Source organism: Echiichthys vipera (assembly GCF_963691815.1).
Source record: "Echiichthys vipera genome assembly, chromosome: 18".
NCBI lineage: Eukaryota > Metazoa > Chordata > Actinopteri > Perciformes > Trachinidae > Echiichthys > Echiichthys vipera.
The window spans coordinates 4,580,550-4,596,861 of NC_139843.1; the positions used below are offsets into that span (position 1 = coordinate 4,580,550).

Sequence of the window (16,312 nt, forward strand, 5' to 3'; positions counted from 1 at the left end):
TAAAATAATTAAAATGTGGAAATATGAAGATGAATAAATAATATAATTAAAATGTGGAAATAAAAAAAGGAATAAATAAAATAATTAAAAATGTGGAAATAAAAAAAGGAATAAATAAAATAATTAAAAATGTGGAAATATAAAGAAGAATAAATAAAATGATTAAAAATGTGGAAATATAAAGATGAATAAATAAAATAATTAAAAATGTGGAAATATAAAGATGAATAAATAATATAATTAAAATGTTGAAATAAAAAAAGGAATAAATAAAATAATTAAAAATGTGGAAATATAAAGAGGAATAAATAAAATAACTAAAAATGTGGAAATATAAAGTAAAAAAGTATAAAAAAGTAAAAACTAAACACGGAGATATAAAGAGGATTAAATGGAAGAATTAAAAATATGGAAATATAAAGAGGAATAAATAAAATAATAAATAAATGCAGAAATATAAAGAGGAATAAATAAAATAATTAAAAATGTGGAAATATAAAGAGGAATAAATAAAATAATTAAAAATGCAAAAATATAAAGAGGAACAAATAAAAAAAATAAAAAAGTAAATTAAACTTTAAACATGAAGAAAATAATGAATCCATGTGTGAATATAAATACAAACAACAAAATCTAATAAATGGTAATAAGTACAAAAATAAATATAAACCATGAATAACTCATTTTTATTTCTCTATATATTTAATTCATATTAACACACCATTATTTAATCATCCCTTTATTTATCTATCCTTTTCCCATTGATTTTGCTTTTTTATGTTAAAAATAGAAAAAAAAAATACATTAAATCCTTTATATGTTGTGATGTGCTCTGAGATCTCCTGCACCGTCACTCACTTATCACTTTATTAACTCCTCCCCTGTTTATTTTCTTATCCTCCCATGACTTGTCCTTTTTGACGGCCCTCCGTGACCCTTATGTAAAGGATGTTTTGAACGGTGCCGCCCATAGTGTCCATAGCCTCTCCTTCCACCGCACAGCTGGAGCAAACGGGGAAGTGCATAATTGCGGTTTAATCCCGCTCTAAGTCCCCGCGGCATTAGGGGAGGCAGCGGGCGCCGATAATGCATGGCAGCGCGGGGAGAGTGAGACGGAATAACCCCCGGTGAATTGTTTGGACAGATGTTTAGTGAGACAGGGGTTTTTCATGGTAGAGTGCTCACGCTGCACCAAAGGGGAGCGCTGTCAGCCACAGGTTGAATGGGGGGACCTGGACGCAGGTGATGCTAAAGTCAGACTTTACAATGACCTGGTGCGACCCGTCTCTGTGCGTTGCTGCGGCGATCCATGTGGTCTGGTTTTTGTCCTCATCTCTTGCAGTGGGGGAGAAGATGATAAAGGAGTAACTACTACTATTGTAAATGTTTATGTTGTAACTGGATGTCATTTGGTATTTGATGTCGTTGACCCCTGAGTCCTTTACAGTAGGAAAGGTCTGTGACCTAGTTTGACGGCGTACGAAGTTGCTTTGATTCGGTTCTTGTTGTTGCACATCGCTGTTCACCCACGGTATCGGGTTCTGTTTGATGCTGTTGTCTGCAAAGTCTGCAAGTTGCACATTTTTTTCTCTCTCTCTCTCTCTATTCCTTTATTTGTCCCGCAATGGGAAATTCAATTTTCACTCTAGTATTAATTTTCATGTTGCACACACAGGCCCGAAACACACACACATGCACAGACAGGACCTATATACATGCAACTAATGTAGAGATGTTAGAGCGAGGGGGCTGCCAGTGACCGGCGCCCCGAGCAGTTGGGGTTTCAGTGCCTTGCTCTACAGCACCTCTGCAGTGCCCAGGAGATGAACTGGCACCTCTCCAGCCACCAGTCCACGCTCCATTCATGGTCCCCACAGGGACTCGAATCAGCGACCCTCCGGTTCCCAGCCAAGTCACCTATGGACTTAGCCACTGCCGCCCCTACTGCACGAAATATGATTTCCATACAACTTGACAGAACACGAAGGCAATTAAAAAATAACAGTCTCATGCAACGTGATTTATGTGTTTATTTGACTCAACTTAGCCGGTTACATTCATATGATTTCCTTCATATTGTTTTCACGCTGCATTATATAAAGTGGGGAGTGTCACTGTACTGTCACAACATCTGCGTCTCTGTACCTTATTTATCTTTTTTGTATAAAGTCAGGTGAACACATCCAGTGTAAGCATTGTGTACCCGAAGTTTCCAGGCAAACCTAAACTTTTGCACGTAAACAATAGAGCTGAAAAGAAGTTTCCAGGCAAATTAATGTCAGAAATACAAAATGGCATTTTGGACCGGGCCATTAATAGATAGAGATTCAGCAGTTTGGCTCAAACGGCAGATTTGTTGGTAGAAGCGCAGTTTCCTTTATTGTATACAACTCAGAATCCAATCATTTCTTTACTCGCACCTTCTTCTTTATCCGTCAGCGCTTTGGCCTCTTTGGCCGGTCACATCCATGTCAGGAGCTGTGTCTCCCACGTCGTTCATATCAGTAGTTAACTGCAGTTTTTATTGCTCCACCAACGATGGTATGGTTCAGTTCGGACTGTTTGTCTGTCAGCTGGTTACCAAAGAAACGACTGGTCTAACTTTCTCCAAACTCGGTTTGAAGGGAGGGTGAAGCACGGGTGGAGGAAGAACATTTGGAGCCGACTCACAGGGTGGATAGACACGTTATTCCTCACTTTTGTTACACCTCGCAAGAAGTGGCACAGACTTAAAAAAGAACTTGATCCCCTCATCAGTAGCTACAAATACCGTGTCCAAAATATCTGTGTGTTTACTTACTCGCCTGAACTATAGAATATGTAGCAACTGCAAGAGAAAACGCAACTCTATACTTTCCACCGTGGACGAGAGCATCTTCAGTGTCACCTAGTAAAGCGAGAAGCCGCGGTGATTCATGACGCTTGTAAAAGCTGTGAAACCCGCTCCCTTCTCGCTGGCTCCCGCGGTGACCTTTTGAGCCGCTTTTGAGTAAAGCTTTTGCTCTCGGAGCGGCTCCCACCGGACAGTGCGCTCTTCGGTTGGATGTGGAGCATGTGTGTGATTTTTCTCCACAGAGGGAGGAGAGATTTCGTCAGTGGGGAAAGACATTTTTTTTGGATGTGGAGGAACTGGGTAAAGGGGATATTTTAGAAGGTGTGCTTAGCCCCAGGAAGTGAGTCTTTCAGAGCAGGGATCGAGGGGGTGCAGACATTAGACTCAGACTTTTGGGTTCAGGGGTTGAGTTGCGTGTGCCTGTGCCTGTGTGTGTGTGTGTGTGTGTGCGTGCGTGTGTGTGTGCAGGGGGGGTGCTATGCAGCTGCGTGTCTGTTAGTGCTTGTGTGGGTTGGAGCCAGGCGGGGTGTTAGGCAGGGGTACAGGCAGACGAGGAGGTGGGATCAGTCTCCCATCGGTGGGCTGGAGGCAAGCATTCTTAACACCTCATAAATCTCACCTGGTGCTACAGGAGCACTGCTGACATAGCTGCTGCAGTGCACACTCACACACAAGCATGCACACACCTCATACACACATGCTTACAAACTGTGGAGCATGCACATTTTTTTAGTGGGTGCATGTTGTATGCAGCCGTGTGTGTGTGTGTGTGTGTGTGTGTGTGTGTGTGTGTGTATATATGGTATGTCTAATTGCACACAGGCAGTAAAGTACGAGCCTGAGAGCCAGTCATGTCAAAAGCAGCAGTGAAACCGGAAAATACAGTTGCGTATAATCACATCTCATCCATCTACCCTCCTGACATTCATAAGAACAAAGAAAAGTTAATCTTGGCCGTGTTGTAGATAAACTGATCCCACCCGCTGAATTAATCTGCGGCGCAGTCGTCCAACACTAATCCCTTTTCTGATTTGTCCCGTTTCACATCACAATCCAGCAACTTAAACGTTCACTCGTTGAGTTCTTATGGTAACTTTCGGTGTCACTGAGGGTCCACGCCCAGTCTTTACAGTTTTTGGTTGTGCAACTTTCTGTAAATACAGCCCAGGGGGCTCCGCGCAGAAGGAAAACAACATATTTCCCGCTTGAGTGGAAAAAACAAAGATCTGCCTCTTTCCTGGTTGAAAATTACACTTAATTTCTCTTATTTTCTTACCTGTTAAAAAGCCGGATGTGCCATCGTTGGCAACGAAGCAAATTACCCCAATAACCCCTAAAAATGTAACATGAATCACCCGTATAATTACTAGTGTGTGACTTATAAAGCACTTGCTTTGTTATCTGCTGTTGTTGAGAATGTGTGCACTCAGTGAACTGCTGTATACAGTAGGAGCACATTCATACAGCCAGGGCCCAGTGTTTATTCCCACTACTTGTGTATTTTGCGTTCCACTGCCGGCGGCTGCTCAGGCGGCTCGATAAACATGTGCACATACACGCTGTCAGCTCCCCCTGGCCTCGTGTGTCCTTTGTGTCCCGTTGTTGTGTGATGATTACAGTGCTCAAAGCTCCAGTGTCCTTAAGACACCGGGCGGGGAATTCAAGGGTAAAGACCTGATCACCTAGTCTGACTGCAGACGCAGTGGAAGTTTCCTCAGGTGTTAACGCACAGAGGGGATTCAGAAAAGAGTCAATCTGTGTGCACCTGCTCTGTGTTTTTAATCCAAGAAAATGAGTGATGACTGATGTGCCCACTCAGCGCACACACACACACACACGCACACACACGCACACCCACGCACACACGCACACACACACACACACACACACACACACACACACGCACGCGCGCACGCACAAACGCACAGAGGTTCAGTGGAAAATCTGTTCAAGGTAAAGCTGTCCACCTGAAGCATCCTGGAAACAGTGTGGCATTCAACCGTCGCGCCTCCGACAGAGAAGCACTATTCTCGCTGTGCGTTGCCAATGTTGCCGCAGGTGACTATGGATGTTTCCCATGTTTTTAAGAGGTGACCATTCACTTTCCTTCAGACAAACGGCGGGGTAAGGCATCGGCGCTCGTCACAGTCACTCATCACAGACGTGTTGAGAGAACAGCACACGGTGTTACCGCCACTCTCCTCTCTGCCCTCTCTTTTTCACATGACTGTGCAGAAAACACACACTTGCCTGCGAAGGCTCGAGCAGTGACAGCAGGACACCGGCCATCACATACGCGCCCCAACAGACATTCATAACCGTAAAGATTCACATAATAATTCAGCTGGATTTGAAAATGAGCCTGCTTCTCACTTGATTTATCACCTCAGTAAACATTTACCTAATGTCCTTATCGTCTCAGTTTCAAGCCTTCCTCAATACAGCATGATGCTCATTTAGTGAATCATAATCCTGTTAAGGGAGAAATAGATGATGAAGCATGGGATGCTTTAGGGCGGGGCTACACCACGACCTATCAATCAGGGTAAAAGCTTAGCAGTGCACACCCACGGCACTGTGAACATTCAAATAGCAGTGAGCTTCTTCTCTGTTGTTGTCTGCTTTATGATTTTAGGACAAAATGTATTTGTCAGCGTTTGGTAGTTAAGGGAAACTGTCCATTTCAATCACTTGTGTTAGCCGCAATGTAGCCTAACACAAGTACTCACGGAGGTAAAGTATAAGACTTTACCTCCGTGAGTTCTTGTATTAGCCGCAATGTAGCCTACGGTACTCACGGAGACTACCTCCGTGAGTATCGTAGGCTACATTGCGGCTAACACAAGTACTATGCGAAGACACGCGTCCAAGAGGACACTCCGAAAATGGTAGACACAGTCCTGAAGAGAGCAAAAATACGAAAGTAGAGCCAGCAGGCCTCTATAGATACAAAGTAGTGGAAAAATGCAAATACAGCAAGTGGACAAAGCTCATTCCAAAATGAAAGTGAGCCTGGGCTCGGCTTCACCCTCTGCGGAGGAGGGGCCAACTGTGAATGTTGTGTTTACGAACTGCAAGTGACAAATCTTACTCATTCTGCCTTTTTAAAAATAAAATAAAAAACACATATAAATGGCTAAAAATAAAAAAAGTGAAGCCTTTGCCAAAATTAACAATGAATCACAGACCTGCACTCACAGAGGTTGGTGAGCGCACACCCCTGAGAAACCCACATAAACACGGGCAGCCAGGGGGGCACGTCACTCCTCCAGACTCTAACAACCACATAGAGAGATACAGGCACACACACGCACACACACACACACACACACACACACACACACACACACACACAAACACACAGAGACAGGGGGGACCGTGATCGTGGTCTTTGCAGGGCTCTGTCAGAGCATTATGAGCTGGACTAACTAGCTGTGTGCTGCCACCCTGTCCACAGCTCATTGATCACCGGCTCCCCCGCCGCTCAGGGGCTATTTGCTGGCCGCTCAGGGGGAATGGTTTCCTGGCAAACAGAGCGGGTCCGAGCGGGGGAAAGAGTGTGTTCTGTGTGGCCAGGCCCCGCTCGCTCACAGGGACTCCTTACTCTCTGACAGGCGAGAGTTTAACGAGAGATCGAATGCATTAGCACAGAAAGTACACAGTGCTGACCCCGCGGATGACCGCCGCACTTCACCGCTCACGCTGATGTCTCGGAGTGAGTGTGGTTATTCGCAGCTGTCATACACAAGCGAGGCCCTATTTTGTGGTGGTTGAAGACCAGACCCATTCATCTTCCTGTGGCATTTTGATTTGTGTTTGTGGATGTCATTTTTGACTCAGCCCCGCCCCCTTACTTTCACATGTTTCTATTCCCAGAGCCCGTTTGCATTAATGAGCTGTTATGCCTGCTGCCTCTCTCTCTCTCTCTCTCTCTCTCCCTCTCTCTCTCTCTCCCCCCCCCCCCTCTCTCTCTCTCTCTCTCTCTCCCTCCCTCTCTCTCTCTCTCTCTCTCTCTCTCTCTCTCTCTCTCTCTCATGTCAAATGTTTCCAGGCTCCAGTTGCTACACTTTATGTGCTCGCTAGTACGGCTGCAACTAATAATTACTTTCATTATCGCTACGTGTGCTGAATATTTCCTGGATTAATAGTTTATAAAATGTCAAAAAATAGTGGAAATGTCCCTCCAAGTCCACGATGACGTCCTGTTTTGTTAGTCCATAGATATTTTATTTAATCTGATATAAAATAATAATGATGTTTCTGGGTTCTCCGGTTTCCTCCCACAGTCCAAAGACGTGCAGGTGTTGGGTTCATTGATGACTCTAAATCACCCGTAGGTGTGAATGGTTGTCTGTCTCTGTTTGTCTCTATGTGTCCTGTGATAGACTGGCGTCCTGTCCAGGGTGGACCCCGCCTCACGCCCGATGTCAGCTGGGATCGGCTCCAGCCCCCCCGCGACCCCGACCCCGGGATAAGCGGTTGAAGATGAATGCATAAATGAATGAACGTAATAATGTTTATTAAGTATGAATAAAGCCACAAAGTGCTTCACAAGAGTCAAATGAATAAAGTAGCTGTAATTAAACCTCTTCTTAAAAAGCCCAGTCTTGATCCTGAGGTACTAGCCGACTATAGACCGGGGCGACTGTGGCTCAGTGGCAGATTGGGTCGCCCTCCATTCGAGTAGTCAGAAGACTAGAAAGGCGCTATATAAGTAGAGTATATAAGTCCATTTACCATAAAAATAGACCATAAAGCAGTTTAAAGAAACGAGTAATTAAACAGAGGAAAGTAGAAAATCTCCATATTTGAGGAGCTGCCATTTTTGCATGAAAGATTAGTCGGCGATCCTTTTTTTTGTTGTCCAATCCCTCGTTTGTTGACTCATCGTTGCAGCGCCGCAGTGCACGTGGTCCCTGACCAATAACCGTGGACTGTTGCACCATTTGCAAAAATAAACCTAGACATACTCCGTATCCTCTAGCACTGAAGGTTATGACACAGGCCCATTTCAACCAGCGTAACAAAGGATAAGGCTGGTTTTTTAGTCTATACTTTGTCATAAATCTCATGAAAAAACCTTTTCGGCTTCGCTGCCCTGTCTGTGGCACCCGGCCTTAAGCTCGTGGAAGCCGCTGAGGTCGTAAAGCTGAAAATAATGGATCCAAATATAGATTTTTTTTTACCAACATTTTTGGTTCTTTTGTCGGTAATGTTACTCAACAGGTGGAAAAAAGGGGATTTCCTCGAGGACTATTTTCAGCGGCGGATTAATCCACATTTGGTGCTCTAGTGAGTATTTGTGGCAACAAGACAGTGTGTGTGTGTGTGTGTGTGTGTGGGACTGAGTTAAGATGAACTACACACTCGTCTCATTAATGTGTGTTTAACGGAGCTCTTTGGCGCAAAGCAAGAAGATATTTCGGGCTTTGATAAACAGATAACAGTCGGATCAATTCGTTGGTTTTGATCTTTTTAATGAGATTTCTTGGCGATCTGGAAAAATCTAGAACGTAGAGCATGCATACCCATCCCCTGCTTCTAATTGGACTACGGTTTGTCCGCAGTAATGGCACACAGGCCGCAGTGCGTCCCGCAGTGTCCTGCTACGATGCTTCAGTGACGCGGCCGAGGCTTGGAGTGGGTTCATCCGAGCATGTGCGGCGCTGTGCGAGGCTCTACTTCGTGCTGGAATCTTCACTTCTAATTCATGTTTCACTTTGTTCTGCTTTTGCTTTTCTGTACAAACTCCCTTTGAGGTCGAGGCTGTGGGCCGTCATCAGAAACGTCTCTCCACAGCGTGAGCTCCATCACATCACATAATGAACTGGAACAAATATGCCTCCTCTCCCTCTCTCTCTCTCTCTCTCTCTCTCTCTCTCTCTCTCTCTCTCTCTCCGTCTCTCCGTCTCTCTCTCTCTCCCCCTCTCTCTCTCCCTCTCTCTGTCTCTGTCTCTCTCTCTTTCTCTCTCTCTCTCCCTCTCTCTCTCCCTCTCTCTCTCTCTCCCTCTCTCTCTCTTTCTCTCTCTCTCTATCTCTCTGTCTCTGTCTCTATATCTGTCTCTCTCTCTCTCTCTCTCTCTCTCTCTCTCTCTCTCTCTGTCTCTCTCTCTCTCTCTCTCTCCCTCTCTCTCTCTCTCCTGCTGTGGAGTATAATGACTGGTCCACATCCTTCCCCTGCTCATCTGTTGGTCCGTTTCGCTCCTCCCCACATGCTAACCATCATCTCACTTCACAAACACAGAGACACACACTGATGCTGTTCAGCAGAAAGCACTCGCTTATTAGGAGCACCAGACTTGGAGAGTACCCAAAAAAGTGACTGTTTGCAGTGTGTGTGTGTGTTTGCAGCCGGCTAAATGTGCGTGTGTTCTTAGCATGTCCATGTGTGTGTTTTACAATTAACAACCCCTGAGGACTTCAAGTATACCAGAATGTAAATACCCCCAAAAGATATCTGCATCGCCAGGACCTAAAACGTGTTTAACGACATACATTTTGGGGTCGCGGCATAAAGAAATCCTTGTTAGGCCGCCAAATGATGTCACAGTTCTTTCTCTTTCTATCAGACCAGGGAGAAAAGATTGTTTTCAGACGTGTCAACCTGTGTTTCTACACCGCACTTACAGCTTTTCATCTGGTCATCGCTGATGACACCGGAGCACCTTACAGAGCGGGACTTCCTGATGCAATGACCCCGCGAGCACACGGCCGCCTGGCAATCGTCCCATCAATCAGCTTGTAAATGTCATTAGAAGGACATGGCAGCTATAGGACAGATGACACATGTTGAGAGGACTTTTATCCCGCACAGTGGGATACAGTGGGAGGCAGAGCTGTACTCCTGGTCTGGGCCAGTAATATAAGTTAGAGACTCTTTTTTTTTTAACTAGCAGTTGGGGCCTAATTTGGTTTGCAGGCCTGCGTCTGCTCAGTCCCCACATGACCAGTACACCGCGTGAACCCGGATTCATCACTTACTGATTTTGTTGTATGCACCAGAACGACGACAAATTATTTTTCTTCTCTTCTGTTTCTGCGGCAAGAGTTGGACACTCATCTGTTATTGACTTTTATGTAACTTTTATTGAATGAAACAACAGTCAACGCTAAAAAAAAATGCCATTACTGTAGTTATGCTGTTTCCTTTACTGGGTTATGAAATTAGGATATGACATAGATATGATATACACCAGCAGCAGCAGTTTCATACAGGTATTTAAAAGGGTAGGCAATTATAAACATTGTTCAAACCTGAAAAACTTCATTTTATTTAATTTAAATTCTATTAGAGGTCCTCCAGTTTTTGAAGAAACCAGTTGTTTTTGACTTCATTTTGGGGAAACTTGAGTAAAATGATGTGCAGGACATCTTCATTATTCCCAACCATTGGAGGTCAGTGCCAAACCTAATCTTAAAATGCGAGAGAGTGGTAAATCCTAGGTAACCATCAAGACAGGACCCCAGATACGGTCATTTTTTGGTTCCATTAAAAACAAGATGGTAGTGGCCGAATTGCCAAACTCCATGCTTCAGAACTGTAACCCACAGACCACAGATCACAGCGGCTAAGTCCTTGTTTTTTATTATATCATAAAAAAGCATGACTGTTTATAAGAGGAACAAGGGCCCCTGTCTGGAATCAAACCAGGGACATTGCAACTGTGTACCCCTGCTCTTTTTATTCTTGTGTTTTAGGAGTGCAGGCTCGCTTAAATACTTAGTGTATTTGAAAAATGTCTTTTCTCACAGCATGAGCTGCAGAAACTGAAACCATTCAGCGCCTCAGAAGTAGTTTTGAGATCTTGTTAGCAAAAGCTTTTTGTGGCTAACACAGACCATTAAAGCGGCAATCAGAACCAAAACTCATAGTCAGAGAGTGATTAATGCTCCGCGGTGGCTGTAGTATCCTGCAGTGTGTGAGCTTAACGGCTGATTTCACAGACTTAACTCTGCACATGCACAGACACATTCATGTAAGCCACATATAAAGCACATACACTCGTACCTAATGATCTGGATTATTAGAGCCCACCCACAGCACGAGTCTGGTCCACTGTCTATCTGTTTGATCAGCTAATTACGACCATTATGAGCACACACACACACACACACACACACACACACATATGCATGCACACACACACACACACAGTACCCAAGAGACCGGGTAAGAGGTTTTATGCAGCGAGCCGCTGGGCTTTGCCTCCCCCCCCCCCTCTCCCTCTTTTCTTCTCCTCACGTCCCTCTTCCTCCATTTTTCCCTCTTTTCTTTATTTCTGACCCGAGATCAGCCTTTGCCAGCTTGGAACTGAGAAAAAAACAAAACAAACAAGGGACAAGTGGCCTCGTTAAACGTGTATCAGTCTGCTACAGGGCACTCAAAAAGATGGCGGGCGGCAGTGCCGAGCTGCGGTCTTTCATCATGTTACGTAGGAAGTCCGAGGGTTTGAATGAAGGAATTGTGCGTTTGCAAAAGCCCGATCTAAATTCTGTTACCTAAACATTCTTTATATGGCTAAGTCCTACAGTCTTTAGGCTTGGACCTTGATCCTGTTGCACCGCTGCTGCCCCTCTGAATTGAAACAGCTGAGCTTTGAGTCATCAGTTAGCAGTTATGTGGTATATTGTTAGCATGCGAGTGCTGTGGCTGTAGGGATGGCAGAGGAGCTGCAACGATTAGGCGCTTATTGTCAACCACTTACTTCGGTATTCATATTTATTTTTTCCATCATGTTGGAGTTGTTTAAACCTACAGTTTTGCACTTTAATATGCAAACCTGCTGCATTACTCAATATAAAGTTTGCCCAGATAAAATGAACATAAATGAAATTGTCAGTTTGAGGATATTTATCAGCTAATCCATAAATTATCCAATAGATGAATTAAGTGAAATCTCCAGTCGTGCCCTCCTGGATTGCCATGAAATTCTTTTATAGACGTTCAGAGGATGGATCCCAACGACCCGGGTGAACCTATCCTGTGGCTAATTTGCTAATGCACGCGGGCTAACATGCTAAAGATTCCAAATGACTTGCAATCTGCTTTAATTTGAGTTGATTCATTTCCTCCTTTCACCCTCAGCCTCTCCTGCAGTTCCCTCGACTCCCTTATCCTGCCTTCTGCCCTCCCCGCAGTATCAACTGCTATCTCGCCTTCTTCCATCCTCTCTTTTCATTAACCTTTTTTATGTTTTCCCGTCACATCTGTCCTCCCTCGTTTCCCGGCCCCCCTCTCTCCTTCATTTCTCCTCTGCGCCGCAGCAGAAAGAACGATGCACGTTTCCCCCTCTGTTAATTACCCTGATCAATGACGGCCCTGCCACTGTGTTACCCACGTCGCTGCTTTCTGCTGCACACTACCACCTATACGCTCTGCCTGACTCGGGGGGAAACGCATTACCACCTCTGGAGCTGTGCCTGCTCGGAAAGATTAAGGTCATTTCCTGGCGGCGGGGGCCTGCAGTTCCGCTCTGTGCATTATAGCCTTAAACTTTAACCTATCAAGTGACTCTAAAAAGCAGAGAAAACAAACAAGCCCAGCCATTAGCTGCCTCTCCTGCGATTGTATTCCTTACCATAGGGAGTCAGAATGCTCCGTGCCAACACATATGTTTAATATCTTTTTTTTATAACCCTTTTTTAAGCGGGTCTATTTATTTTATATACAGTTCATTTGTTGTTCTTGGATTTAAGTGCGAGCTTTACGTTGTTGACGGCCACAAGGGCAGAGCTGGAATTCCCCCTGTGCGAGCCATCTGCTGCTGGAGCCTTGTGTTTCCCCACCATATAAAACTTCTGTTTTACATTTCCTTGATTTAATTCCACCTTGTACCAAAGACAGCTAAGCAGAATGAGCCGGAGCGTGTCCCCGAACCTCCCTGCTCCTAACTTCAGCAGATCATTTCTCTATCTCGCCCTCTTTCCACTGTCAAACATCGGTGGCTGTGCGGTGTGTGTGTGTAGATGGAAAGCTCTTATAGGTGGTCTGTGATGAAGTTCCCACTACGGGCTAAGTGTGTGGTTTGAAGGGGGCGGGCTCTTGGAAAAGCCACAGAAAGTATGAAAATACTGCTTGCTCAGGATTAGAAAAAAAACGTCTTTGACCCCAACGAGTGAACTCAGAGTTTTCATATCCTGCCCTGTGCTCATCATTGCTCCCTTTTTTGAATCAGTACCATCTCTGACGCTTTTCTGTATTTAGCACCTCAGTCCATCACCGAGAGCCTATCAATGAAACAGCAGTGGAATATAAAAACACAGTGTTTGTAGGTGCGATCGATGTGTTTTGACACAGCCAGTCACTCTTGGCAGGTCTGACGTTTGCTAATGTGCCGTGTGTGTGTGTGTGTGTGTGTGTGTATATGTGTGTCCGTATGTGTGTGTATTTTTCTTAATGTCTATGGAGGGGGGTGTTTGTATGTGTGTGTGGATGGGAGCACGGCCACAAAACAGAGATGCAAACTTCTAATTGCCCGTGCAGAAAGTCCAGGAGCCGGTGCCAGGAACCTCAGTAAGCATTACAGAGTGGGTGTGTCGGGGGTATGTACCGCTTCCAGCCAATCGACTCGCGGCTCCACCAGGAAGCTGTGGTTTGGACCACGTGTTGTTTCTGCAACTAGAGAACTGCTAGGATAAACGAAAGGGAAAGAAAAGGAGCCGTTTGGTGTGTGAGTGCAACCTCTGCAGTTAATCCCGTGCTATTCTTCCATTTTCAGATACGACATAACACAAGACGCTTTTAGTTACTAATAATGGAAGAGGTGCTGGTTAATGTTAGGCACGTTAGACTTGGCTTGGGCTGAAGAAACACTTGCACGCAAATACGCACATGGATGCACAAACAGATCGATGGAAAGAAAAAAGGAAAGAGAAATCTATCTGCGCGGGCGGGTGATGAGAAATCCAGTCTCACATTTCACAGCAGAGCGTTGTCACGCAGCGAGAAAGCGTCTCTCCCCTCACACTCGTCCATTGTCGGCTAATGGACCGGCACAGGATAAAGGCATATTCCCCTCAGACGCACACAAAAGGCGAGAAAGGATTGAATGACAGAAGCCGTTATCCTCCTGCCCAAATGAAATCACACTGTTACTGAGGGTGACGCACCGTGATGCATTATTTGTGGTGTAGTTAAAGTGTAACAAAGGAGCTGCAAAACAACAGCGTTTGTGAGGCGGCGCAGTCATTGTCAGGAGGATACGAGATGTACGGGTCATGGGAATGGGTTTCGAAGAAATTTCAGAAACAAATGAGTGAAACGCAGCCTCCTGCCTCAGGGGGAAACAGACACCACGCCGACATTTACACCAGCGCTGGGTGAAGAACTCACCTGTGCAAATAAATCCAGGTTGGGTTCATTAATAAAGATCTGTGATACCTTAATCATGTAAGCTCTTTTTCCTCTTTGTCTTTATCAAACCAGCTTCTGATTTGGTGTGTCAGAGCGTTAAACTGGTGTGAAACTCACCTGTTATTTCTTTAAACAGTGTATCGTTTCTATAATAAGATCCACGTGCATCATTTACGTGTGCCTATTATAAAGTGGGCATGAAATTGGGTATGAAGAAACATTTTTACCATTCAGAAACATGCATGCAAACGCAATGCCGCCAACTCCCCTACCTGTCAGGCGTGTCGTAATTACATTAATGCGGTTACCGTGTTAATCAGCCACCCCTCGTCCTCAGTGATGATGTGTGTGATATGCTGAGGAGAGAGTCATGTACTGACAAGTGTGGGTAAAGAACAAGAGGGACAGAATTAGCGAACAATAGAATGAGAGTGCAGAGAGTTAGGCACCTTCCCCAGCAGAGAGAAAAGGCATTTTATTAAATCAGATCTTCAGTTTGCGCTGTGTGTGCAGGCACAATAGCTGCGTTCCCCTCGGGTAGCTTACTGGCTGCCATTTCCTGCTCAGGGACGGCCCTGTCCAGATTAGAGGAAATTGATTTAATGGCTTTGGTTTAATGGCTTATCCAGTGTGGATACTTTCTTTTTTTGTTGTTGTTCAATCCAACAAATTTTCTCTCCCTCATCCTCTTAGCATTTGCACCTAGTTCCCTCCTGTTGTTTTTTTGCTTTCGCTCATTTTAAAGGAGTTGTGCTTGTGTGCTTGAATGTGTAGGTATGTGTGGATGCTTCAACATGCTGCTGCTGCTGCCGTAGGAGACAGTGTAGCAGGGAGGTATAATAGAGAGACAGACCCGGATCGATAGCAGCGGTAAACCAACACATACAGCCTCAGGCCCAGCAGGGCATTCAATTAACTGGAGCTGGTACACACAAACAGGGCCGAGGTATCTCTGCTCGCCGTCGGTGCTTTAAAGGGACAGTCCGCCCCAGAATCAAAGATACACATCAGTGGTAGAGATACGCCATTGAAGTAGATGATACATTTGAAAATATCAACAGCAGCATGAGGAGAAACGATGACCTCGTTGCTCCGAATTCTCCACAGAGCTGGTCGCGAGCGCACAAGACGTTGACATTAATGGCGTCCTCCTCGGCTGAGCTGTAACCGTAGCTACAGCTCAGTCAAGGAGGACCCCATTAATGTTTACGGTTAGGGTGAGCTGGTAGAAAATACTTCCTAATACAATAAAAAGTATCAGTCAAACGAACTTCCCCTGAATACACATTATAACTACGATAAAGAAAACATTAAAGTACGTTTATCACCTTATGACACATTGCTAGTAGACCTATTAAAATCCTCCTCCAACATATGATTATACATGAATACCATGAAAATAAAATCGTTTAAGATAGGATAATGTAGTTGTTGCATACTCTACCGTGTTATTGTTACTATGGAAACATGAACAAACGGCTGATTCAAAAGTAACACATTCAGGTTTTTATGATAACAGTGATGTGGCCGAGACAAAAGAGCACAGTTTCCACTTTGTTTGATCCGGCCGCGCCCAAAATGTGTTTAAGTTGTGGCACATGTAGTGTACGGTGCATACGGGCGGATAGAGGGAGGGTGTGGGTCTACAGCATGTGAGGAATGTGTATGTGAGCGCCGAGTTTTATGGCACTCTCCTTCAGCACTTTTAAAGTCCTGATTAATACGTGACAGGTGCGAGTCAAATTGTCAGCCCTCAGCAAGGTCACCGGCCCCGCAAGGACAAAAACACACTTCACAACATCACACACTGGCTGACAGAAACCTTTAAATACTATGGTATGGATGTGTACTGTTCTAAACATGATCGTACGAATGCATTGCTAAAAGTTGTGCGTACAAAGAAACATGCACAAACCTGGGATCTGCTGTTGTGTGTTCGTCTAGTTCATTGTTGTTGGGGGTCACGTAAGCACAGAGCCCAGGGGACCCCTCACCTAACTCATCACTTTGATTCAGTTGTGACTTTTATGAAATGTTAAACATCAGACCTCCCCCCGCTAACGACCGCTTATTAATTCTCCAGACTGCGTGACAGACTCCGACGCTTACAAGCCACGAGCAGCTGT

At 44.8% G+C, this 16,312-nt stretch overlaps 1 protein-coding gene across 1 annotated transcript in view; it reads left to right on the forward strand.

Moving 5' to 3' along the window:
* The window catches only part of LOC310960911 (thyroid hormone receptor alpha-B), a 163,670-nt gene that overhangs the window by 67,533 nt on the left and 79,825 nt on the right, over nt 1-16,312 (forward strand). The gene's annotated exons all lie outside the window — the stretch shown is intronic.